This window comes from Pan troglodytes, chromosome 5, assembly GCF_028858775.2.
Source record: "Pan troglodytes isolate AG18354 chromosome 5, NHGRI_mPanTro3-v2.0_pri, whole genome shotgun sequence".
NCBI lineage: Eukaryota > Metazoa > Chordata > Mammalia > Primates > Hominidae > Pan > Pan troglodytes.
The window spans coordinates 18,172,036-18,199,906 of record NC_072403.2 but is presented as its reverse complement, the minus strand read 5'-3'; the positions used below and the strand labels follow the sequence as shown (position 1 = coordinate 18,199,906).

The following is a 27,871-nucleotide window of genomic DNA, read 5'->3' as shown; positions in this document are numbered from 1 at the left end:
AAGAGCCATATGAGTAGGAAGAGGGAGGAAAGCAGCTGTTCTTCTCTACACACCATAGAGGTATATGCAATTTCTTTAAGGATCTTCTTCTCTGCCTTTGTGGGGTAAAATATGGGTCATGTAAATACAACATTGTTATGGCAATTACTCACTGACGACACACAGAGGAGATTCTGTTACCTATAAACAGCTAGTAAATATGGGCATGACATTTTAAACAGTTTTCTGCTTTAACAAGACAAGAGGATGATACTTCCCATCTCTTTAGCTGATTGTCCCTCCCCACCCACAGCCTCTTTCCCTTCAACACTTTCTGCCTAAATCTCCAAATAATCACCCCACTCACTCACACCAGGCCAGTGGCTGGCAGGCTCCTTGGCCAAGTTTACTATCTGGTTCCAAAGGGGAAGGAAAAATGCATTTGTTCTTTCAGAATGAGAGCTCCCAGAACATCAGGGGTGGAGGGCTTGGTCATCTGAGGGTGTTTCTATAATCTGGAATCCTAAATTTAGCAAGGGACATAGCCCAGGCTAAGAGAATGTCTTCCTTCCTATGAACTTCCTACCCATCAGCAGAAGTGGAAGCTGGAAAAGCTCACAGAGGTCACTCTTTCCCCCCAGGTTTTCAGTTACTTGGAACACTCCACTTTAGGGATTTCCAAAGTCACTGGGCTCATTGGAATATTCTCTTTTTATTGACATGAAACGTGTTTGCTGAGTCTGGCTGGCCAAGTGATTCCACAGGGTGAAAAAGAAAAGGCATTGAAATATTCATCAGGAGAGCTACCCAGTTCCACCGCCAGTTTCCTAGGCAATGGTGGGTGAATCTAGTCATTTTTTTCTCAGTTTCCTCATCTCTAAAACAGAGATGATATCAAGTCCTATGTACCCATATCACAGAGACATGTTAAAATAAAATAATACGTGATAAATGTTTAGGAAAAAAGCTGCTGAAAATGCATTCAAAGTGGAGTTCGTAGCCACTTATTATAATTATTGCCACTTCTTACATTCTGAAATGTTTTCGGGGTAGAATTTTTTAAAAGACATTTTGTGACTTCTTTACACTAATAATTATGGGTGATATTGATAAGATAGTTCTCGTACATTGATCTTAAACTCAGTTATCACAATCTTTCGTAACATTTTGCTCTTGGCTTATTTGTTCCTGATAGGGTAGAAGTTGCAGGAAAAGTTGATTAATTAAAAGCCATATTGTTGTAAATTTCATCTATGTGGGGTCAATGAGTCTTGTAATTTAATGTTAGAATACCCTAGAGCAGTGGCTCTCAAAGTGTGGTCTGTGGACCCCTGGGCTTCTCTAAGATCCTTTTGCAGGAGCATAAGATCAAAACTATTTTTTAAATAATATTAAGATGTTATTTGCCTTCTTTACCATATTGACATTTGTAGTAATTGTGAGCATGAAGCACTTACAGTATACTCTAATACTTACACACTTGCTATGAGTTGTAGGCTGAAATAGCCTATTTTTGCATGGAACCATTTTTTCCCTAAAAGACAACTGACTGCAAACTATTGTTATTCAGCCTTGGCTATCTGACAAATTTTTCTTGAGACTAAATAGAGAGCCTGTCACTTCAAGGAAAATAACAAACATTATTCGTTGCTGAAAATAACATTTGAACCTTCAAGCAAAACTTTGAATTTTGGTAAACTTGTACCTGCTTGTGTAAACCAGACAGCTTCCCAATGCCTCAAAGACTTTTCTAATGAGATCAGTGATAGTAACAAATGTGATTTTTCAAAATATTGTATAGCCAACATTTGAAAGGTCAAATATTCACTCAATGAATTAATATTTTCCAAATGATTGATGCATTACCTGGCAAAATCATGCATGGGCAAAAGATCCATAGAAAAATATAATTAATTTTATTAAAATTAGTTAATTTATTTAATTTGTATTGAGTTTATTATTGCTTTAAACAAATAAATATTTTAAATGTTTTTAAAATATTTTTTGATATAGTAAATATATTCTTTGATATAGTAAATGTAACCCACACAAATGAAAGCTTCCTGGGATCCTCAATACTTTTTAGAGGATAAATGAATTCTGAGAGCAAAATCTATCAGAATGGCTGTGCTACAAGTCTTAACTTATATTCTGCAGTGAGATAACATCTCTAATATAAAAAAGAGAAAGTTTCCATCACGAGTAACTAAATACTTTCTCAATTGACAAATAAAAAAAGAATATTTGTATAAATTAGGTTATATCCAACAAAAGCTTTTCTAAAGAAATTTTATTTATTTTCAAATCAGAATGTTATATTTTAGTAAATTAAATTCGAATCACTATGGTACAGTTTACTCATCCACATGACAAATACATTAATTTCTTGCTAACTATAGGCTTTTGGGGATATAACTATAGATGAAATGTAATCTGCCTTCAAGTAGCTCATAGTTTATAAAACCATCAGAAAAGGAAATTCTTCTCACATTCATTTTATGTATGTATGTATTAATTCAGCATTCATGTATTTGTTGTGTCCCCTCTGAGCCAGGCACCAGTATAGACATTGGGTTGAAAGACACAGGACTTGTTAACCATTCTTGGAACTCACAGTCCTGAGTACAGATAGGAATACAGTTGACCCTTGAATAATATGGGTTGAACTGTGCAGATCCACTTGCACAAGGATTTTCATTAATAATAGTTACCCCCAGTGTGCCTGCCTCTCCTGCCTCCCTCCCACCTCCTCCACCTCTTCCGCCTCTGCCACCCCTGAGACATCAAGACCAGCCCCTCCTCCTCCTCCTCTCCTCCTCCTCCTCCTCCTCTCCTCCTCCTCCTCCTCTTTACTCAATGTGAAGACATCACGGATGAAGCCCTTTAAGATGATCCACTTCCACTTACTGAATAGCAAATATATTTTCTCTTCTTTATGATTTTTTAAATAACATTTTCTTTTCTTAACTTACTTTATCATAAGAATACAGTATATAATACATATAACATACAAAATGGGTGTTAATTGGCTGTTTATGTTATCACTAAGGTTTCTGGTCAACAGCGGGTTATTACTAGTTAAGTTTTTGGGGAATCAAAGGTTATCTGTGGATTTTTGACTGCAAGGAGAGTTGGTGCCCCCATCCCTGGAGCTGCCTAAGTGTCAACTGTAATTATACAAATGAATACTCTAGCACAATTCTAAGTGCTCAGGAGGGTAGGTACAGAACTCCTCGAGTGATATCACAGAGACCTGAACCCAGCCTGGAGAACAGAAACAGCCTTCATGAGAATCATAATGGTTAATAGAGAGCATTCCAACTGGAAGAAATATTATATACAGGCCATGAGGAGGGCTGGAGAAACAGAAAGGTCAGTGTAGTCAAAGCATGTTCAGCCAAGGAGGAGCCAGAGGGACCTGGCAAGGTGAGCAGCGATCCAAAGCCACCTACCCAGGGAGAAGCAAGGCTGAGATCCAAACAAGGATCTACCTCATCCCAGTGTGTAACTAGCACCTCACTATCTCCCCTCAAAAAATAAATTACACCACATACCATGGGATATACTTTATAACCACATTTGCATGTGCCACTCACAGCAACCTTATAAGGTAGGTCCATATAGAGACCTATTTTATAGAGGAAATGACTGAGGCACAGAGAGGTAAAATAACTTCCCAGGGCTACACAGTCACAAAGTAGCAGAGGCAGAATTGGAGCTCAAGCAGTTGGCTTGAGAGGTCATACTCTTCAGAGGTCACCACTCACTCCACCACCTTCTAGTCCACACAATTACTGGGTGGCAGACCTGGTCCTTGCAATCAGGTGAGTCAAATCTCTCTACCACTTTTCAGCATGACCATTCTCATTCCCTGAGTTAGAAATTAGCCTAGAGAGAACTGGTTGTAAAATCACACTGACTGTTGGGCGACACCCTCAAATCCCTAGAGACTGCACACCTCCAGAAAGCCTTTGGTATCGACAGTCAACGGATTCCCAGGCTGCTTCCTGGGTCTCACCTGAAGAGAAACAGCTTTGCAGCAAAGAGGAATATGCTGTTGAGGAAATTCTTTCAAAGCTGAATCTCTTCCTTCCTCATTCCAGATAAATTGCATTAATGCATAGCCTATTACCTAATGGGGTTATGGTTTAACTTCCTTCCCCCAAGCCTTTTATGGGAAAGCAGTAAAGATGGGTGCAGCCTGCACAGCATGGGCTTGACTCTTTCAAAAGAAATTCCCACCATCACACCCTTGTTCTCCTTGGTTTATTGAGTTTAAATTTGTAGGAGGCAAGTATGTTGATGCAATTTGCAAAAGTTACTGAGGATAAACCACCTACTAGAGAATGCAAGAGACTGGAAACAATGATTGAGTCTCCAAAAAAAGTGTTACTCATAGGATCATCTTCTATGAAAATGAGTAAGAGAAGAAAACCATAAGCTGGTTTCAATTCTAAATACATTTAATTTCCAAAAGCAAAGGAGAGCAATTATGTATTCCACTTACCATAGAGCAATGGGCCACCTCATCAGACAAAAACATAGACCCATACTTTTTTTCAAATAACTTTTATGAAGCTAGTGCTGGGCCTATAAAAACCCAGTTGTACCAATACCTCCCTCTTTTCCTCTCCTTGAGCCATCTCTCCCACCAAGATCTCCAAAGATGCCTGCTTATAAAAGTGTGTCCTTCCCAGCACTTTGGGAGGCTGAGGCGGGCAGATCACCTGAGGTCAGGAGTTCAAGACCAGCCTGGCCAACATGGAGAAACCAAAACCCGGTCTCTACTAAAAATACAAAAATTAGCTGGGTGTGGGGTGCACACCTGTAATAACAGCTACTCAGGAGGCTGAGGCAGGAGAATCGCTTGAACCCAGGAGGCAGAGGTTGCAGTGAGCCAAGATCACACCACTGTACTCCAGCCTGAGTGACAGAGTGAGACTCCATCTCAATAAAAAAAAAAAAAGAAAGAAAGAAAAGAAAAAAAGTGCATCCTAAGGTTCCCACAGTGTAAATGTCTTCCAAGAGCAGTAAGGATTGGGTTCAGCTGAGAGTGACTGAAAATTCGAAATCTAAGTGGCTTTAAGGGAATAAAAATTTGCACACTCATCTGAATGTAAATGATCTGGGGCTGGCATAATGGCTCCACCATGCTTAGAAGATCCAGTGCTTTCTACCTCGATGTTCCATCTCCCTCAGCACACAGCAGGATCAACACCAGCCATCACATCTGTGTTCCAGGCAGCAGGATGCAAAAAAGAGACAAGATAAAGCCACATGATCTCCCATTAAAGACACTTCCTGGGAGTTTTACACCACTGCTCTTTATAGTCCTTGGTTCTTTCAGGTTCACAGAACCTGAGGGAGAATAGATATTGAAAGACAGCTATGTCTCCCCTTTGGCCACCCATGTATCTCAGTGTACCCTTATTTCCATGTTTAAAATGTACTCAATCCCTCTACTCCCAGATAAAGAATCCCAGAGTTCCACCAAATTCATGCATCTGGTTCTAAGTCCAGGATTTTCAGGTACTATTCCATGCTCTTTATCAGGTCTGAGTGTAACTACTCATTTTCAGGGGCCCTACAAAATAGAAATGTAAGTTACCTAATACAACACTCCTACAAGTCCAATAAGAACAGGACAAACTTTATATAAACAAACATTTCTCCCACTCAGAAAAATTAAAAACTGAGAATCACATAATAGTTCCTTATCTCTAAAAATTATCAGATCCCACTGGGCAGAAAGAGAAAACAAAATCATGAGAGTCAGCTGGACTCTCACCAGCTCACTGGGCAAAACTTCTTCATTCACTGCCGCCTGTGGGTTTTCTCTCCCTTTAGGAAATGTTTCCCGGCTCATAATACTCCCAAGTGCGCACCTTTCTTAAAGCCTTCACAGCTTTCACAGCCTTCCTGCTGGCTGTCTGGGAAAGGTGGTCACCTTAGGTATTGAATGGTCAAAGGCTTTTGCAGGCTAGACTGCTGGTCTCTTTGTCAATACAAAATTTCATGGCATCTGGCCTACCTGAATTCTACCAATTCTGCCTATAAGCAATCAGAACGATGATGTCTGAACATGGATTTTATCCATAATACCTTTGCTTTTATTTTACTTTATAACCTCTGTTCCACCAAATCCTCTCTCTCACTCAACCTACACTCCTTTTATCATGCTATTCTATTTTCTTTCTTTTTTCTTTTCTGTTTTTGTTTTTTATTTTCTGTTTTTGAGACACCCAGGCTGGAGTGCCATGTTGCAATCTCAGATCACTACAACCTCTGCCTTCCGGGCTCAAGTGATTCTCCTGCCTTAGCCTCCTGAATAGCTGGGACCACAGGCACACACCACCATGCCCAGCTAATTTTTGTATTTTTTGTAGAGACCAGGTCTCCCTATGTTGCCCAAGCTGGTCTTAAACTCCTGGGCTCAAGCAATTCTCCTGCCTCAGCCTCCCAAAGTGCTGGGATTAGAGGTGCGAGTCACTGCACCAGGCCTGTTCCCTCTATTTTCAACAGAGGATTTTTACTTTATGGTCCAAAATGGTTCTTCTAGCTTAAGCCATCATATTTAAGTTATTGCAGGTAGGGATGAGAAAAGAGGCAGGAGAAGGGCCTACCCCTACCCCTAAAAGATAGATCCTGGGAGCCTTACACATTTCTTTTGTTTATATCCATTGACCAAAGTGTAGTCACTTGGCCATATCTGCTGGAAGGGGGTCAAGGAAATGTAATTTCTTTTAGGTGGCCGTGACCTAGCTAGCATTTTGAGGCTTTATTATAGAGTCAGAAAAGGAACAAGAACATCCAAGTATAATTAGCAATCCTATTATGTTAACATGCGTATTTTTAAATGGGTTTATGGAGACAGACAATTACTATGGAGAGTGTAATATACATCACAGCCAGAAAGGAACATGAATGATTGAGGCAACATTCTCCAAGCAATGCTGCTTATCTCATTGGCCCTGTGACAACTCTGGGCCCAGAATTGTCACAGAACCCAGAACTGAGGTTCTTCGGTCAACTTGTAATGAGGCCCACTGTGTGCCAGGAACTGGGTATTCACAGGACTTGCTGAAAGTCTGCCTAATTTATACTGAAGAAGTTGCTATAAGTTGGAATTTTATTCCAATAACTAAAAGATCCATTGAGAAGAGCTAAACTCACCCAACTGATATAATACAGGCAGTTTTTCAAACAATTGGCTTCAGCGCTGTATATATTTATACACCAATCTAGAAATAATCTACCATATGGTTCTCATGTAATTTCTAATTCATCTTCACTGGGAAATTGGGATGCCTTTGGTCAAGAGGAGCTAAAGGAAATGCTTGGTTGCACAGCCTGCCTGGGTCCTATTCTTTCACTTTCCTCTTTGATTTTGATTTTGTGGCTACAATGGTGGGTTTCTTGCATCAGCTTACAAATTGACTGCAAGGGAAGAATTCTCCATCTCTCTTCCTACGATAACTAGATGTCCATGCTTTAACCACAGCTGCATCAGCCGTGGTTCTAAGCGAGGACAGCTGGCAGTCTAAGGGTTGGATTGGTTAACCTTGGAAAGTGCTTCCCCTCCGCCTCCATACATTTCACAGCTGGTTCTCTGACAAATGCGCTCTGACCAACCTCCTCATTGCACAGAGGTCACTGAGTCTGTGGCTCTTCCTGTCCTATGGTGCCTAATATCCCCCTCTTCTGCAGCCACTTGAGTGGGAGTAGAGTGGGCAGGGGAGACCTTCACTTTCCCCATGACACAGGACTTGAGAAATGACTCCACTGGGACAGGGACTGGCCTTATCATGGCACAAATGTGCTATCACACCCCAGAGGAATGCCTACATCCCCTCAAGCCCAAACTCCCACGAAAACCAAATCACAAAGAAATAGAAGCATGGACTTAAATTGGTTTTCTGCTGCATTTTGGGTTTCCCTTTTTTTTTTTTTTTTTTTTGAGACAGAGTCTTGCTCTGTCACCCAGGCTGGAGTGCAGTGGCGCCATCTCGACTCACTGCAACTTCTGCCTCCCGGGTTCAAGCGATTCTCTTGCCTCAGCCTCCTGAGTAGCCGGGATGACAGAGGCCCGCCACCAGGCCTGACTAATATTTTTGGTGTTTTTAGTAGAGACAGGGTTTCACCATATTGGCCAGGTTGGTCTTGAACTCCTGACCTCAAGTGATCCTCCCACCTCAGCCTCCCAAAGTGGTGGGATTACAGGCGTGAGCCACCACGCCCACTGGGTTTTCCTTTTTTAAGGCCTGAGATTGATTTCCATGTATTAACCTTTGAGTACATGAGAAATGCCCATTCTCAGACGATGCAGTTTGGGAGTGTTAAGTCACTTTCTATAGTAGAGACAATTCTCTGCACCAAGAATAGAAGTATATGAAACATTCTTCAACTGGAGCTCAGATCCCATAGGACAACAGTGTCTGTATAGCATCATTATAAAGCACAGGCAGCCCTGGAGTAGCAGGTCATCATATGGTCCTAGGATGAAAACCTCAGTCGTTCAGCAGATTATGAGGAAAGACACTAGGAGTTCCACTCTCTCATTCCAGAGCAAAGTCAGAATCTCTTGCTTACTGATGTCCCTCACAAATTCTAAAACACAGCAATATGTTTTCTCATGCAAGCATTTATCAAAATTTACCACATTTATAAAAAATTTGTAAGTTTACAATTTTGTAAGACTTTTTGGTCTTCTCTTCCAGCCTAGGTATCACTTTCTCAGGACTATCTCCGACCTGAAAACCTCTTCATATTCTTTGAGGTTAAAAGGTTTTATTTTGAGATAAGCGTGGATAATGTTACTCAATCTTTGTTCCAGTTAAGAAATACTGGCCTAATTACATTATTCACAATAGCAAAGACTTGGAACCAACCCCAATGTCCATCAATGATAGTCTGGATTAAGAAAATATGGCACATATACACCATGGAATACTATGCAGCCATAAAAAGGATGAGTTCATGTCCTTTGTAGGGACATGGATGAAGCTGGAAACCATCATTCTGAGCAAACTATAGCAAGGACAGAAAACCAAACACCACCGCATGTTCTCACTTATAGGAGGGAATTGAACAATGAGAACACTTGGACACAGGGTGGGGAACATCACACACCGGTGCCTGATGTGGGGTGGGGGGAGGGGGAAGGGATAGCATTAGGAGAAATACCTCATGTAAATGATGAGTTAATGGGTGCAGCACACCAACATGGCACATGTATACATATGTAACAAACCTGCACGTTGTGCACATGTACCCTAGAACCTAAATAATAATAATAATTAAAAAAAAGAAATATACTTGATAGAAGTTAAGAAGTAAAAGTTTCCTACCACACACAAAAAAAAGAAATATTGGCCTAATTAATTAGAAACATACTTGGACTGTCACTTGAGCTTACTCAGGATAAGAGATTTATAATAAAGCACTTAGAATTTTACCAGTTTTTTTTCCTAATTTCATCTTCCATATCAAATATTTTAGGAAAAATGAATTTATCTATAGAGCTCCCTTTTTAAAGTGAAAATCTACTTTTATTATTAATTGTTTGGCATCAGGGCCAGGCACGGTGGCTCACGCCTGTAATCCCTGCACTTTGGGAAGCCAAGGTAGGTGGATCACCTGAGGTCAGGAGTTTGAGACCAGCCCGGCCAACGTGGCAAAACCCCATCTCTACTAAAAATACAAAAAAATTAGCCTAGTGTGGGGGCACACGCCTGTAGTCCCAGCTACTGGGAAGGCTGAGGCAGGAGAATCACTGGAACCTGAGAGGTGGAGGTTGCACTCCAGCCTGGGTGACAGAACGAGATGCCGTCTAAAAAAAAAAAAAATTGTTTGGCATCAAAATTACTCATTCACTGGAAGCCATTAGAAAATGTACATTCAAATTTATTCTATTATTGAATGGAAAAACCTACAAAGTGAGATAATACTCTTCTTTTTATTTGCAACCAAGGAATAAGTTTTATTCCCATGGAATCAAATAGGGATTCCTTTTCAACTATTCAGTTGAAATAAGTCAAGAAACAATTCAGTTATCTCAAACAGAAAACAGTTTAAAAAGACTGACATACCATTATTGTTATGAAATCTTGTATACAAGAAAACATGGAGAAGCAATCTTTTGAAAGTCTGCTTGTAAAGCCAGTATTCAGGATAGCCCTGTTATGATGTACGCTTTGTGTCTCAGAAATCAGAATGTCTGCAACAAAGGCCTATGTGATGGCAATATTGCAGAGCTGCACTGTCCAATACGGTAGACACCAGTCACTTGTGGCTATTTAAATTTAAATTAATGAAAATTAAATAAAATTAAACACTTGGTCCAGTCTTACTGGCCACATTTCAAATGCTCAATAGTCACCTATGGCCATTGCAGAGCACAAGTAACATTTTCTACATTGTGGAAAGTTCTGTTGGACAGCTCTGTTTTAGAGTCTACTGTAGTACAGATTATCTGTTAAAAGAATGGCTCAACCAATAGAGATCTCAAGTAAGAAATTCGGAGTGAGAGCACAGGAAGGAACTAGAATGGGAGAGGCTTTGAAATGAACAGGCACTGTCTTGGCATTACATACTAGCCATTCAAGGGGAGACCGTTCATGGCAGTGCTTCCTCTTTTCATGGTACTTTTTGTATTTCTTTTTGGTGTATGGAGAGTCAGGGAGTTATGAACTATATGGATTTATCTACTTTGGAAAAACAGAGAAGCATATATTCCCGTTAATCATTGTCCTTAGACATGTTAGTAAACATTGCTATGTGGAAGTCATCATGTTACCAAAATTAGCAGCAGATTCAGTGGAGAATAGGAAGGAAGCCTGAGCAGGACAGACTTTCTAAGGAAACGGAGAAAGCTGAGGTTCCTGCCTCACATTTTCCATACAATTGTGCTGTACTTTAGAACCATCTACCTCTTAGTGAAGTCCAACCCCTATTCTACGAATGAGAAAATGGAGACCCAGAGACAAAGAAGTGACTTGCCCAAGAACACTTATGATATCACTGGAACAAGACCAGGGGCGAGATCTCCCTTCTAACATGACTTGGCCCACATCACTACTACTCACTTGCCAAGCAGATACTCCAATCCTCCCCTTCAAACAATGAATATGATAAAATCATCCTTTTTAAAGAGTAACTGAATTTCAGTTCAGGAAGCACTGTAATTGTCCAAGTGAATATTTGTCAAATATCTCTTTCTGGTTTTGTTTCTTCATGAATGATCTAGAGTCTGGTCATTTGCTGTCTGGCCCATCCTCAAAAGCCAAACTTTCTCCTAAACTCTGGCTATCTCAGTAGGTCCATGGACACCAATGAAGTCCCCATCTCTGAATGCAAACCTTCCTGATCAATGTAACCTTGGAGAACAGGTTAATTCTAGCACCTTGAGTGAGTTCCAGGTAGGATTCTGGCAGTTCTGGTTGGGTTTGCAGCCAAGAGCCAAAATGCCCCAAAAGAGCCTGAAGTGGACCCTGGTCTTGGTCTTGGCCTTAGAGGTCAGCAGAGCAGTGTTTAACAGCAGAGACTTTTGCTTCAGAAAGACTTGACTTCCAAGTCAATCCAAGCCCTGCCATTTGTCTGTGACTGGACCACTAAGTGACCTCCGCCTCCGTTTCCTCACTTAAAAGTTGAAGTAATAAGAAACACTTCCCTGTGGTTTTGAAAGGATTAAGTTGGCTACTTACTATACATATCTAGCATAATGTGTTAGTGTCAGGAACATGGGATTCACCCCATGAAAGGGGATGCCATTGTTAACTGGTCTGAGAACCCAGAGAAGCAGCAGAAAGACACCTTGGGGGTTCTTGCTTCCAGGCAGCCACCTGGGAGTCAGTTTTCAGATCCTGGCTCTCTACTACCAGCTGAGGGAGCATTTCCAGTTTCAGCTCTCAAATTGTACCAGTTTAATAAATGCATCAGACCACAAGGTGGTGCTTGATTCTAAAGTTTGATATCAGGAGGCTTTTCTAACCACAAAAGTAGTGAATAGCAAAGTGCATTCAACATTGTTAACAACAGCCAACTTCCTAACCCTGATACAGATGTATAGGTGGGCTCCTGGCCTCTCTGACTAAAGACGAAGGAGTGTGAGCCACAAAAGGAGCATTTGGCATGTGAGGGGGATGGGGAGAGCCTCAGCAAAGCTGAAGCCTTTATTTGGTTTCTTTTCCTACAGCATTATGTAAACTCCTGTCAAACCTACACTTGTGCTGTGTGGTTGTCCTCCAATTTCTGTATTACTCAGGCTCCCATGAGCAGCAGTTCAAGGAGTACAGGGAGGAGGAGCGGAAGAAGGGTGTTCTTGGGACATCAACCCCAAGGTATTTCAAAGCCCACTTCCTCTCGTAGTGCAATGACTGATGCCTCCAGCTATGAGTACAGGTCATGAGGCTCTGTATGTAAAGCAGATGTCACCCCTTTTTCTTTTCAACATGCCAGCGTGATGCCACTGGGTCTTGGTGAGTTGGCATCACACACATCACCAGCAGCAATCTTGCCCATGCGGTCGGCTCTGTATAATAACATCTGTATTATAATAATAATAATCATAGTGCCTTAGGTAGGTAGAGCAGCTTGAATTGTCCAAAGGACTTTGCAACCAATTTGCAGTTATTATTGACAGAGCTTTGGTCCTGGTGCAGTCGCTACCTGGACATGACCTTGGGCAATTTCGTGAATTCTGTTTGCCTGTAAAATGGTGGAGGAAGAAGGCGGGTAGACTAGATAATTTCTACAGTCCTCTTTAATGCTAGAATTCTGTGAATCAGTCTTGTTTTTCCCTCAGAAGAAGTTCTCCATCCATGAACATTTAGGCTTTAGGGGATGCTAAGAGGGATTTAGGGGGAACCCCTGATGAAAACAAGCAAAATGGAAAAGATCAGGAAAAGGTAGGAGGACAGAGCTAGGAAGGGCTAGGCTTGGAGACAGAATAAAAGAGCTGAAAAGGACTCAGGACCTATAACTTTGGATGAAGGCAACTGAAAGGCTTTTGTGGGAAATACCCCTGTAAAGGAAAACAAAGAGAAAAAAGAGAAAACTTAAATCTGCTGGGTTTTCTTTGGATCCAGCCAAAGGATTAGCTCTAAGATTGTTTTCTAGCTGATCCTCTGATAACAGCTTTCTAAAGGCTTGTGTAGACATCCCTTCACCAAGTTTTTTGACCTTTTAATCCTTCTGAAAGTGACCTGTCCCTCTTTCTACTAATGAGAACAGAAAAATAAAAGAAAGTTTGCCAGTCGTCTTTTCAAGAACATTTTGTTGATTTTCTCATTGATGTGAAGGCTGTACCCAACAACCTTTCATTATAAGGTAACCAAAAGGCATATGCATGAATCACAACAGCTACCGTTCATAAACTATACCACTAATTCATAGTTTGCAACATTTTCCTTTAGTCTATTAATACTTTGAGTGAAAGAATCATTTAGGATCAACTTTATTTTAATAGATGCAATTTCATCTTAACTAAGACATTTATGCATTTTTTTCCTTCTAATAACGAAACCACTAACACTGCGGTAAGGCAGAGGAAATGAAAGATGAGTTTGACAACATCAGGCTGCTTGGCTCAGAGAAAATACAAGATTGCTACATTCCACAAGTTACTGAATTTGGGGGAGCGCTGCATTTGTCCTCTTGAAATGATCTGACTCAGCTTCTCTGAATTTTGTGAGTACCCTGGTCATGTCATCTGGGAATCATATGACCCTTATTTATTTGATACTGGACATTTTATTGCTTGGTGAAAAAAAAACCCAATAACTAAAAATATGAACAGACTTCCCATATGGTGATCTAATCAGATATATGTATTGGTAGAGACTATGATCATGTTACCATATAAAGTGTATATTATAATTATATGTTTTATATTTTATTATATAAAATTATAACATATACTTTATTATATATTATAAATATAATATAATATACACTTTATTGTATTATATTATAAATATAAACACTTTATTTTATTATATTATAATTTTATATAATAAAATATAAAATATATAATTATACACATTATATGCTTCATATTAAGAGATTATATAAAAATGTGAAGAACTGGTATCTCTTAGGAAAATGTCAACATTTTACCCTTTCTTTTATTTAATCCGAATGCTAAAAAGGTCTTTATGGTTTTAAGTCTATTGTTTTTTGGTTTTTTAAAAACTTGTTTTACTAGGTAATAACCAGGAAATTATGACAATAAAGTTTACCTCCCTTAGAAAATCACCGTTAGGTGACTTTATCCACAGTCATCACTGAACACATTAAATTTATACAAGAGATGGAAGCTTATTATAAAGAAAAATTACCATTTATGTGTAACTTGAGTGATATCTGAGTAAAAACTAAAAAAAAAATCAGACAAGAATATTATTTCATGAAAATGTCAGGGTTATAGTGTCTTTCAGTTTCACCAATTCCTCTCTGTTTAATAAAATAAATTTATAGCTTTAACCTACAACTCTGCAGACAACCATGTGTTTGCTTTTGAAATAGTTGTCTAAAAAGCTACTGAAATATTTCGTGCTTCTGTTCAGAGCACGACCCTGGAAGAATCTAGAAGTCAAATTATGGTTTAGTTTTAGTAGAAGAAAAAAATTATGATTAATAGTCAAAGCTGGGCAGCAAATGCATATGGGAAAAACAATAAAACGTGTCTTGAATGGATTTCACTCCATATGACTTTCCTTTTCCATTGCTTTTCAAATTTGTTTCATTCCTTTAAGTTGATGCTTTTATCTTTTCCTGTTAAGCATGGATTTGACTTTTGATTCGTTGAATTGCAGTGTTGGTGGAACACTGGTTTTTACAATTAAAAATGCCAAGCAAAAAATGTGGCTCCCAGGAGCCCTTCCTGGTCAGTGGTGTTCAATCACCCACTCCTGGCAGAAAGTAAGTGCTGCGGAGAGGCAGGAGTGCCAGGGTTAGATGGCTGAAAGTTCACAGCCAGTTCTGGGCTGTTAATCTCACAGCTTATTGTTTGGTTATAAATCTATTTTTTATTAAAATATAATTACACTTACATAGTAACAAGGCTTGTATATTATGGCAAGTCATTTTTCACAGGGACAGAACTGCAGACAGATTGCTGGAGATGCAAGGAATTATATTTCCCCACCTTAGGCCAATGAACTACTGTTTTGGTTCTGTGCCTTGGGCAAATCATTTTAAAAAAAGTCTCCTGAGTCTCCAAAAATCTTTCACCCTTTCTTTCTTCCATCTGCAACAGACCCCGTTACTTAATAGAGAAGAACAAATACAGTCAATTCTCATTATTCAGAAGTTCCGTATTTGCCAATTCACCTGCTTGCTTAAGTTTATTTGTAACCTCAAAATCAATATTCATGGGGCTTTCAGAGAGATTCATGGACATGCAGAGTGGTGAAAAATTCGAGTTACCAACCCACACGTTCCTACCTGAGGTCAAACAAGGTGACACTAGGCCTTCTCGTTTCAGCCCTTATCCTGTAAACAGGTGTCCTTTTTGCCATCAATTTTGTACCATGTTCTTCACATTTTTGTGCTTTTTGTTGGTGGTTTCACTGTTCAAAATGGCCCCTGAGCATAGCGCTGCCTGGTGTCCCTAAATGCCAGAAGGCTGTGATGGGCCTTACAGAGAAAATACATGTGTTAGATAAGCTTCATTCAGGCATGAGTTATATGGCCGCTGGCTGTGAGTTCAATGTTAATGAATCAATAATATATGTTACATAAGGTGTTTTTCAACAGAAATACACATAAAACAAGGTTATGTATTGGCCAGTTGACCAGAGGTTTGCAGGAACCTAACCCTATTTTTTTCCTAGGAGCAATGTAGTTCAGTATTCACTCATTCAGTGTTCATAGTGATCCTGTAGAACATAACTGCAATGAGAATAATAATAGTAGGAATCTCATGAATAATAAAAATCAATTGTAATTACCATTGGTAGCTCTTGTTTCCCAAAATGCATATTCCTACATTTTTTCTAACGAAGGAAGTTATTTGAAAGGAGATAATTCAAAGAAGAGAAATGAATACTTTTATAAAGAGAGAAAATGTAAGATGAAAAGTAAGAGGACCTGGGGTTTATTGAGTTTGGAGAAGAGACATCTGTGAGTCTTTCTGATCTCCATTTTAATCAAGGCTCAAATAAAGCACAGACAATACTCCCCTAAAGCAGGTCTGATTGTGTTTGAAAGCAGGGGGCATTTTATTGGTCAGGGTGACAAAATTTTGGAACATGGAGTTTCTACCCCAACCAGCTTCAAACAAAAGAGAGATAACTGACATTAATTTACAAAATTGCTTACCTGAACTTAAGAGTTCTAAAACAGACAGTCAGACTGGCTTTTCACAGCTCTGGGACCCTGTAAATGGCATCCACCTGTCAGAGGCTCTGCTAAGTTAAGAGACAAGGTCTGCAATTACAGAATGGTTTTCCCCAGGAAAGAATTAACTAGTTTGAATAGGCCCATATAGGGATTACAGCTAAGCCATTGGCCATGTCCTGACAAATATTTTCCAGCCTGTGTTTCCTGAAAAGTAAGGTTGGTCGGGTTTTATTTCACTAGGGTATATGTGCATGGGTGAGTGGGAAGGAAGATAAAGGGGATGTGTGTGTGTGAGTGTGTGTGTGTGAGTGTGTGTAAATGTAATGATACATCTTTTCTATATTCATGTTTCAGGTTTTTTTAAAGAACATATTATTCATCATTTTGTTCTTATCTCTGTAGTACAAGGATATGGGATTTGAAATCACACCGAAGTGCATTTGAAGCTCACTTGCGTGGTCTTGGATAAGTTACTTAAACCTCCCTACCTTCAGTTTCCTTATCTGGAAAACAGAATACCATGTTGACCTTGCAGGATTGTTTAACAGATTCTCCCTCTAGTTCAAGCTGCTCTCATGGTGTTCTGTCTCTTACTTGTCCCCCAGTATGCGTTCTTTCACTAGTAAAGCGTAAATTCCACCAGGGCAGGTACCGTGTCTCTTTTCCTCACCATGTGTACCCCCAGAACCGCATGTACTGGTGTGCCTGTTGCATAAGCAGGAGCACAATAAATGTCTGTTGAACGAACTTCTGTAAGAGAGTCACTGTTAGGTTAAAGTTCTTCAAAGGCGCATCGCTGCCCATAGAGCAAAGTTCAAACTCCTTAGAGTGCCATAAAAGCTGTTTTTGAGTCAGCTCCTGCTTACCAAGATCTAACTCAGCTCTCCACACCCTCCTCCCTCCTCCCAAGGCTTCTGGGCATGCCTGTGCAGGTGGCATCCTACAGGGGGGCTCCCCGACAAAGGCTGACCTCAGCCTCCTGGTGCACAGTGGAGAGACTCAATCATCCCAGAGGAAGTCTCTTTTTTCTCATTGGTTGGCCTAGAGAGGGGACGCTCTTCTGCAATTTATTCACCTCGAGATGAGAAGTTTCTACTTTGCACAACAGCCCATGCACAGAGCAGCATCTGTAAGCTTCAGCCATGCAGTTTCGTTTCCAGTACCCTCAGGCTGCTCCAAGCGCTCTTGCCTCCGGGCTTTTGAAGCGTTGCTCTTTCTTTACCTGGCTAAATACCATTTCTCCTTCAGGTTTCGGCTTAAAGATCACTTCTTCCCCAAAGCCTCTCTGACCCCCAGGATGGTTACTGGCCACTCAGCACGCCATGCTTGCCTCTTTTCTAGCATTCGTTCATTTACCCAATCAATTATATAATGATTATTTATTAAGTGCCAGCCAGAGTAAGGTGCCAGTGTATGGCAGTCCACAAGATGGACACAAGTCCTGTCTCTTGGAGCTAACAAAACATCAGCGAAGACAGGCATTAAATAAATCACTACACTTGGCCAGGTGTGGTGGCTCACGCCTGTAATTCCAGCACTTTGGGAGGCTGAGGTGGGCAGATCACTTGAGGTCAGGAGTTTGAGACCAGCCTGGCCAACATGGTGAAACCCTGTCTCGACTAAAAATACAAAAATATTAGCCTGACATGGTGGTGCATGCCTGTTATCCCAGCTACTCAGTAGGCTGAGGCAGGAGAACACTTGAACCTGGGAGGCGGAGGTCACAGTGAACCGAGATCACACCACTGCACTCCAGCTTGGGCGACAGAGCAAGACTCCATCTCAAAAAAAAAATTACTGCACCAAGAAATGTTTTATCTTAATTTTGAAGAGGTTCTAGGATGCAGTGGAAGTGTGTATCAAACTGGAGTAAGAGTATCACCCTTTGAGACTGTTTTGGAATTTTCTAAGTTCTTGTCTGTCTGCCTTCTGGGCTGTAGCATGCTTGAGCTCTAAATCTCATTTTTCTGAGTTATAGCCCCAGAGTTTAGCATAAGACACTCAATATGCACTCCATAAATTATAAATATTGCCGATATAAATATTACCATCTTGGAAATAGTCTCTACAAAGCTGTGTACTTTCTCACCTGTGACAAAACAGATTTTGAAGTACTTCTGTCCACAATTTTTATATGTCTCTGAATAGAGACAGTTAGTGGGGTGCACGTGTGGGAGAAGTCTTATAAAACTTGGGGCATTTTCTTTTTTCATATCTAGCCCCCCTTTCTTCCTCCTCCTTAGGAGGTATGAATCCTTCCCTGCCCCTCATCCCCCAGGCCTCAAGAACCTTTCCCCTTCCAACCCTCTCATAACTGGCTGCCACCATTTATGCCTTGCCTGAAGCTCATTCATACCAACTTGTTGATTCCCCCTGGTAGCTGCATTTTTAGACTTCTTTTCAATATCTAGCATGAAAGTTTGTATGTTCTGTAAAAGGAATGTCATGTGACTATGAAAATTTAGGGGCACTTGAGATACGGGGCTCAGCATTGACATGTGAACTTCATTGCCTCACAAGTATTTGTGTTGTCAATGTGTGACAATACTGAGATATGTTACATATATTCTTTTGCATGACCCAAATACTGCCAATAATAAAATGTTTTTCTAGTTTAAATTCTTATTTAATATTCTCTTATTTTTAATTGACAAATAAGAATTGTATATATTATAGGCCAGGCGTGGTGGCTCACGCCTGTAATCCCAGCACTCTGAGAGGCTGAGGCAGGAGGATCATGGGGTCAGGAGTTAGAGACCAAGCCTGGCCAACATGGTGAAACCCTGTCTCTACTAAAATACACAAAAAATAGCTGGGCATGGTGGTAGGCACCTGTAATCCTAGCTACTCGAGAGGCTGAGGCAGGAGAATCGCTTGAACCCAGGAGGCAGAGGTTGCAGTGATCCAAGATCGTGCCACTGCATTCCAGCCTCTGCAACAGGGTGAGACTCCATCTCAAAAAAAAAAAAAAAAAAAAAAAGAATTGTATATATTACAAGGTACAATAAGATGTTTTGATATAAGTATACATTGTAGAAAAATTAAAGCTAACATGCTAATTAACCTCACCTACTTACAAATTTTTTATGGTGAGAATATTCAAAATTTACTCTTTCAGGTAAACAGGAGAAATAAGTGTTAGCGATCTATTGCATAGCATGGTGACCATAATTAATAATGATGTATTGTATATTGCAAAATTTCTAAGAGTAGGTTTTTAAACATTCTCACCACATAATAAAACTTTTAAATAAAAAATACTGTTACTGAAGGCAAACTTGGTTTAACCATTTTAAGATGAAACTGATTTTTAAGAGGTTGAGGAGTCCTGAGATGAAGGTACTACAAAATAGCTGCATGAGTTCCTCACCCTCTCCCTTACCACTCCCTCCTTTCCCTTCCCCTTTGCTCACACATACCCAGGGATCCAGGGATCTAGGGCTCCTAGGCTATGGTGCCATCTGCCTTTGTATGTCCCTATCTGTGCTTCTATCTTTGCATCAGAATTTTGTCTTCAATCCTGCAGCTTGGGAGTTATGCTTTATGGCCCCAGACAGGCTGCTGACAGCACCCTCTAGATTCCCGAATCCCTGGGGAGCATGGAGCCTTATGGGTGGGTGAAGAGTGTCTGTGTGTGTCTGTGTGTGTGTGTGTGTGTGTGTATGCACATGCTTGTGTGTCCATGTGTTGGGGAGTCATATTCAAGAAGATGGGTGAGAAGGAAGGACATGAGCAGATACCAGGGTCCTCAACTCCGGTTGCAAGGAAGAGCATTTCAGAACTAGGGCATCCCAACTACGTGGGGAGTAAAACTGAGAGTCTAATGATCTGTGTGCTCATAGGGGCTCCTGGAGTCAGTAAAGATTTTGGACATTGGTGCCAGTTATAAGCATCGAAGGAGTAATTGAAAGAGAAGAGGGCCAGGTGTGGTAGCTTGCACCTGTAATTCCAGGCGTGAGCCAACACACTTGGGGAGTTCAAGGCAGGAGTATTGCTTGCAGTCAGGAGTTCCAGACAAGCCTGGGCAACATAGTGAGACCCCTTCTGTAGAAAAAATTTAAAAAGTAGCCAGGCATGGTCATGCACGTCTACATTCCCAGCTGTCAGGAGACTGAGGCTGGAGGATTGCTTGAGCCCAGGAGGTCAAGGCTGCAGTGAGCTATGATCACACCACTGCACTCCAGCCTGGGCGACAAAGTGAGACCCTGTCTCTGGAAAAAAAAAAAAAGAAAAGAAAAAAAGAAGAGGAAATACATTATTTATATGCACAAATAATATGCCAGTCATATATGCCTATAATGTATCAGAAGAAATGTACTATAAATTATATTGGAGTAAAACAGCAAACTCTATTCCCATTCATGAAACATACATCAATAAACAGAGCAGAATTAAACATGGGCTACATCAGACTTTGAGTCAAAATATGTGGCCACAGTGGAGAAATACCAACCGCAGTTTTGCCTTGTTTAAGAGACGATCTTTCCGGAGGGGTTTTCTGAGCTGAGGGGTTTCTCCCCTTTTCCCTTCAGTCTCCTCAGCCCCTTCTTCCTCCCCTTTAATACTTATAATGGTGAGAGTCTGTCAGGAATAACTCAAACAATGGATGACCTCAGAGAGTATAAGCATTTAGCGAGAACATCAGGTAGAGAGAGGGCTCAGGGAATAAGCCTAGCTGCAAAGAGTGAGGGGAAAGAGAATGAGAGACACACTTTTTTTGCTATTTTCAGCATTTGAGAGGGGAAAGCCCCACAGTAGAAGAGAGAGCCTGCAACAATGGAAGAAGGCTGCAGCCTGTATAAAAAAAAATATTTTTACATGTGTAAGACATGCAGTTAAAATGTGCACACACAAATAAGGCAGAAAAAGAGCCATCTGACTCATTAATTAGTGTAAATATAACACTAATTTTAGTCCTGTGTGAAATTCCTCAAAATTTGTGATTAAATAACACGCAGTACAACCCATTTGTTCTTCAGCCAACATATACCGAGTGCTAATTGTGTGCTAGGCATTGTGCAATGTGCGTTCTTGCCCTCATGGATCTGACAGTCAAGTGGGCATGACAGTCGAATCAGGGAACTGCCCAGGAGAGAATGTGAGGCTGCACCTTTGATGGAGAGTTCCATGGTACCAGAGAGCATCTCAGAGTGGGATATACTCTCTTAGGAGGAACAGGAAAGGCTCTGAGAAATCTCTCCTGACAAATTACGTTTCTTGAGAAACAAAAATCCTACGGTTAAGATTGCTATTGCATTTAATAACAGTTGGAATTCATATTCCCTGGACCTCTGTTCTAGTTTGGCTATCACAGCGATGAGCCTGCCAGGTGAATTGAGCAAGTTGGGAACTTATTGTAAATGTCAGCTTCTGGCTTCTTTCAAATCACTCAAGATTTAAATATCAAAGATGCAACTTCAGGACTTTCTCTTTTCTTCTAACTTTACATGCAATGTCTGGTTTTGCTCAATTGTCTACTTATTTACCCATCAATAAATATTGAGCTACAGACACTGTACCCTATGTTAAGTGTTCAGAGCACAGAGGCTAGTTGGAGATACCAGGGTGTTAGGAAATGTATGAAATGAATATATAATTACAAATTGCAATGACTATTACTTTATGGGTCAAAGTTTGTAATTATGGACAACAGGATACACTATAGACAAATTAAGCAGAAAGGCGTGCATTAAGAGTACAGCTAGCTCCATATTCTAAAGAGGCCTAAAGAAACAACTCTAGGCCAAAATTCCAAGATCATCGCTCCCAACTATTGCAGAACTAGGCCACCGAGGGAGCTCCTACCCTTGTTAAGGAGAGAATCTCACATCCTCTGCCAGGACCCCAGCCAGTCAGATGAACCCCTCTATCCAGCTCTCTCTCACCATGTAGCAGCATGTCTAAACCACCTCCCACAGGTATGTCTGATGGGCAGAATCTCAACCATTTCTAGAACCCAGCTGCAATGGAGCCTGGGAAAGGCAGTTTGAGTCTTAGGCCCTGCCTTCGAGAAGGAGACTGGAATGCATGTTAAGGGAGCCCCACACAGTTGGCTACGGCCTCTGAGGGAAAGAGCAGGGAACTGACAGAGAAAAATAACACCAGGCATCTGCTTTAGGTTGAGTAAGAGAACAAGGCCATTCCTAGGAAGCAGCTTTTAAAGTCAGTGCAGAGGAAGGAATAGGATTCAGTTCATCAGTGTGTGCAAAGGCCCTGAGGTAGAATTTGACAGTGAGAACACACAGGAAAGTGAAGGAGGAGACTACGTGGGGAACATAGAGCAAGGCCTGAGAAGCTTGGAGAGGTGGAGGGGCTGATTGTTCAGGACCTCATGCTTTATTCTACCTGCAGTGAGAAGCCCTGAGGGGCCTTGAAAGGGAGATTTGGGTCTACGTTGTCATTAATGCACAGCCGACTAAATATGCTGTAATTCATTGTTAATGCTTTCTTCTGCAAGAAGCAAGATATGTGACTAAAAGGGCCCTAGAGAGAAGCAATTCCAGGTTGGCTCAGTCATTCAGTGACGCCTGGGCCCTGGGGCAGCCTCTTCGTGGTCCTTGGTGCTGCTCCCACAGGTTCACAAGACTGTGGTTGCGGTGCCAAGTATCACGTGCTCCCTCGAACGAAGGCAGGGACCGGAAGAAACCTCTCTTTGAAAATTGGGGAAGAAAACCTGTTTTCCAGAAACCTTCACATTCCTTTGCCCAGGATTGGGTGCCATTCCTCTGCTGAGCTACAAACACACCAGGAATGTGATTGTCTGAGATTTTCAGATTCTACAGTGGGAGGCAACCAGTGCCGAGAAAGCGTGGCTTTCGATAGGGAACCACAGCAAATGCCAGAGCTGTATTTTATCACAGCCATAAACTCCACACACACTCATGTCATCCACACAGAGCGAGCACAGCCTCGGAAAACACCCAGAACAAGACCAAAGTGAGTCTGGACTTGCCCAGCTACAGAACACTAGAAACCCTAAGGCATGGAACGGGATGTCTAAAAAAAACCCACACGTGTATAAATCAATCAGTTTTTCCTGGGCAATTGCACTACTTAGAAACTTTGTTTATAAATGTATCGTTAGCATATTCATAGCACGATAAAACCCTAATGACAAGGTGCTTGTAGTAGATGCCAAGCCTCGCCATCAGACACAGGCCCGGGCAGGGTTAGGCTTGCCTGTGTCTACCCAGAAGCCACAGATAGATAGACTCCCGTCAGTCCTCCTACATTAGTGCTTGGCCATTTGCACACATGCGAATAAGCCTGATGTTCTTCCCCCTCTCTGTGACAGGTGCCAGCGTCAGAGGAGTCTACCTGGATTGTACTCTTTGTAGTTGGTGTTACTACAGATAAATCATTTCTCTTTTTCAGACCAGGAACAGCATTTTACTTTCCTTATCTAGTTCTATTCTTTCATCATCTCAGAAGAGTTCCAAATTTCTCCCTCCATCAAGTAAGGGGCTAAGTGGTGTTTTCCAGTTATTGTTGTTTGCACAAGACAGAGGCAGGCAGGCACACCCCCAGATATATGTTATTTTCTGTTTCTTTCTAATGCTTGTTGAATAGAGACTAACGACCCTGCCAGACCCCAACGTCATGAAAAATCTGGACTGCTGCCCTCTTGCACGCTAAGGTGGAGTGGGGAATATTCAGCTGCCTCTTTTGTTCTCATTAGACTTTCCCTAATGTATTCCCAACTCCCTCTACCAAAATCCCGGCTCCGGCTGCTCTCCATCTGGGAGAGCAGGGTTTACAGCTGTCTCTGGCTCTGACAGTGTGGTTCTGTGACCAACAGCATGAGGGGCTTGCTGTTACATAGAATGGACTCTACTCCAGAGATTTGTCTGTGAAATGTCTAGTTGGAGGTGTAGAGAAAAGGAAAGAGGCAGAGGGATAGAGAAACAGAGAGGAGAATTTCTATGAAAGCCTTCAGCTAAATTCAAGGTAAAGTGTAGAGTATGATAATGCATTTTTGCAGGGAGGGGTGTGGAGTCTCGCTCTGTCTCCCAGGCTGGAGGGCAGTGGCGCTATCTCTGCTCACTGCAGTCTCTCTGGCTCGGGTAGTCCTCCCACCTCAGCTTCCAAGTAGCTGAAACTACAGGTATGCACCACCACACCCGGCTAATTTTTGTAATTTTAGTAGAGGTGGGGTTTTGCCATGTTGCCCAGGCTGGTCTTGAACTTCTGCGCTCAAGCAATCTTCCTGCCTTGGCCTCTCAAAGCACTGGGATTACAGGCATGAGCCACCAGGCCTGCCATAATGCATTTTTAACGTTGCAAAAGCAGTGTTAGCTCTGCTTTTTCCCTTGCCTGCTGCCCTGCAATTTAGAGCTTTAATGTTCAGCATCCAACCTGAGGCCCCGCCGTCTCTGTAATTCCAAAGCCTCCTATGAATAATGAAATAGAGTAGGAGAAAGGAAAGAGAAGGTAGAAGAGAAGTGAATAGAAAAAAAATGAAGATTGGATGAAAGAAAAGAGGAGAGCATGATTATAAGTGTAAGTGATGGGATAAAATTGCTGGGGAGAAAGAATTCGCTCAGACAGAGAACTCTTGTATCAAACATCTGAGAGCCTGCTAAGTGCCAGGCCCTCTGCCGGGCACTGAACGCTGAATATGCAGAGATGATCAAGAAAGACAACTTTCCTGCTTTCATAGAGTGTGCATTCTACCAAGGGAAACCAAGAATAAACAAATAAACAAGTGTATGATGTAAGGTCAACAACCGATAAGTACTGTGAAGGGAAATCAATCAGAGTAAAAAGATAGGGTGCAATAGGAGCATGGCAGGAGGCAAAGATCTCTCTAAGGAGGTATCATTTGAGAAGGGAATTCAAGAAAACGAGGGAGCAAAGGACTTCGATGTCTGGGAAAAGGGCACACCTGGCTTAGGAAAACGGAGAGAAAATATCCAGAGGTGGAAACAGTCCTGGTGAATGGAGTGAGGGAGCAGGACAGTGAGGGAGAGGGATGAAAAGGGAAGGATGGCCCAGAGAAGTGCCAGGAGGAGCCCTGGGAAATTGCAGTCAGGAGACAGTTTGTGCTTTGATTTTTATGTTAAAAAATGACTACGACACTGAAGAATGGCTAAAATAAAACTGTTGGTGAAGATGTAAAGGAACCAGAATCTTCATATCTTATGTGGGAATATGAGTCAATAAAGCCACTTGGGAAAATGGATTGACAGTATCTACTAAAGCTGAATGCACATATACTTTAAAATTTTTTTAATTATTTTTATTTTTATTTTTATTTTTTGAGATGGAGTTTCACTCTATCATCCAGGCTGGAGTGCAGTGGCGTGATCTCGGCTCACTGAAACCTCCACTCCCCGGGTTCAAGTGATTCTCCTGCCTCTCAGCGTACCAAGTAGCTGGGATTACAGGCACCTGCCACCACACCTGGCTAATTTTTGTTTTTCGTTTTGTTTTATTTTTATTTATTTATTTATTTTTAGTGGAGTTGGGGTTTCACCATGTTGGCCGTGCTGATCTCAAACTCCTGACCTCAAGTGATCCGCCTGTCTCAACCTCCCAAAGTGCTGGGATTACAGGCGTGAGCCACCACGCCTGGCCCACACATATTCTTTTGACCAAGCAGTTCCACTCCTGCAAATAAATATACCCCCAAAGAGGCCAGGTTCAGTGGCTCACACCTGTAATCCCAGCACTTGGGGAGGCCAAGATGGAAGGATCACTTGAGGCCAGGAGTTTGAGACCAGTGTGGGCAATATAATGAGACCCCCATCTCTAAATAAATAAAGCTAAAAATAAATAGAAAAATTTGAAAAATATACCCCAAAGAAATAACAGCTTCTGTTCACTAAAAATCGTGTACAAGAGAATTCATAGCATATTTACTCATAATAGCCCCAAGCTAAAAAATAGCCCAAATGTTCTTTAACTTTACAAAGGATAAATAAATTGTGGTATATTCATACAATGGAAGATAACAGCAAAGAAAAATCACAAGGTACAGCTAAATACAAGAGAAGAAATTTTTTTCAAACCTAATGAAGAGATGAAAGAAACCAAATATGAAAGAATACATTCAGTATTTCTCCATTCGTACGAAGTTCAAAAAAGTGGAGGTCACCTATCACGATAGAAGTCACATTTGTTACATTTGGGAGTTACAGACTGGGAGAGGTGATGGTTGAGGTTTCTGGGGTGCTAGAAGTGGTCTATATCCTCACAGATGTTCCACATACAATGTCTTCATTCGTTTGGGCACTATAACAAAATACCTTGGACTGCGTAATTTATAAACAACAGAAATGTAATGCTTATAGTTCTGAAGTCTTGGAAGTTCGAGATCAAGGTGCCAGCAGATTAGGTGTCCGGTAAGGGCAGACATAGATGTTGCCTTCATAGACAGAGCCTTCTAGCTGTATCCTAGCATGGTGGAAGAGGGAAAGGGGAGGTAAGCTTCGTCTAACCTCTTTTATAAGGGCATTAATCTCATTCGAGAGGGCTCTGCTCTCATGATCTAATCATCCCCTAAGAACTCACCTCTTAATACTATTGCACTGGGGGCCGGGCTTGGTGGCTCACGCCTGTAATCTCAGCACTTTGGGAGCCTAAGGCAGGCAGATCACCTGAGGTCAGGACTTAAAAACCAGCCTGGCCAACATGGTGAAACCCCGTCTCTACTAAAAATACAAAAATTACCTGGGCACAGTGGTGCATGCCTGTAATCCCAGATACTCCAGAGGCTGAAGCAGGAGAATTGCTTGAACCTGGGAGGTGGAGGCTGCAGTGAGCCAAGATTGTGCCACTGCACTCCAGTGTGGGCAACAGAGTGACACTCTGTCTCAAAAAATTAAAAAATACTATTGCGTTGGGTTTAGGTTTCAACATATGTATTTTGAGGAGGGGACACCAACATCAGACCAAAGCAAATGCATCTGTAAAAACTGAGTTGAACATTAAGATTTGAACCCCTTACGGAACGTATGTTATACCTCAATAAATATTTCGGAAGATGAAAGGAAACAAGAAAAGACTAGCCTGATTTTCTGTAAGCATGCTGTGTAGGGTCAAGAATGGAGGCAGGGAGATCTTTAGGAGGCTGCTGCAGTAGCTTGGGAGAGGGAAAGTGGCTTGGACTAGGATGCTGGTAGGGAAGGTTCTGAAAATGGGTCAGAGTCAGGGGACATATGCTAATTTGGGATGACAAGACATGCTAACAGATTGGTTGTGGGATGTGAGATAAAAAGAGGAATCAAGGATGACTCCCAGGTTTGTGGTCTGGGAAACTAGGTGGAGGGTAGAGCTATTTGTGGACAAACAGGAGGGAAGAACCCAGAATCCTGTTTGGTACGCATGCCCATTGATATCCAAGTAAAGATGTGGAGTATAAACAGGGGTGCATATCAGTGTCCCTTAAAGGGGATTGTTGATATGCTTTTGGGAGTTACCAGCATATTCATGGTATTCAAAGCTATGGGGCAGATGAGAGCTTCAGGGGGTGGATTGTAGATTGAGAAGCGAGGTCTGTACCTAGGGGTACTCAAACATTTAGAGGCCAGGAAGGAAAAGAAGATCCAGA

General features: G+C 41.4%; 1 protein-coding gene and 1 long non-coding RNA gene across 4 annotated transcripts in view; one reads left to right on the top strand and one right to left on the bottom strand.

The window, feature by feature from the left end:
- EDN1 (endothelin 1) overlaps nt 1-27,871 on the bottom strand; it is a 121,482-nt gene that overhangs the window by 50,941 nt on the left and 42,670 nt on the right. Inside the window, exon 1 of one of the 3 annotated variants that reach the window (XM_063812784.1) lies at nt 15,424-15,582. The exons of the other annotated variants lie outside the window; for them this stretch is intronic. The gene's annotated coding sequence lies outside the window, so the exon portion shown is untranslated. Of the gene's footprint in view, nt 1-15,423; nt 15,583-27,871 lie in introns of those variants that run through there. 3 annotated transcript variants of the gene reach the window in all.
- On the top strand, nt 111-17,061 carry LOC107975057 (uncharacterized). Its single transcript, XR_001718262.4, has 3 exons — nt 111-816; nt 13,520-13,665; nt 16,675-17,061. It is a non-coding gene; the product is annotated as an uncharacterized LOC107975057 (long non-coding RNA).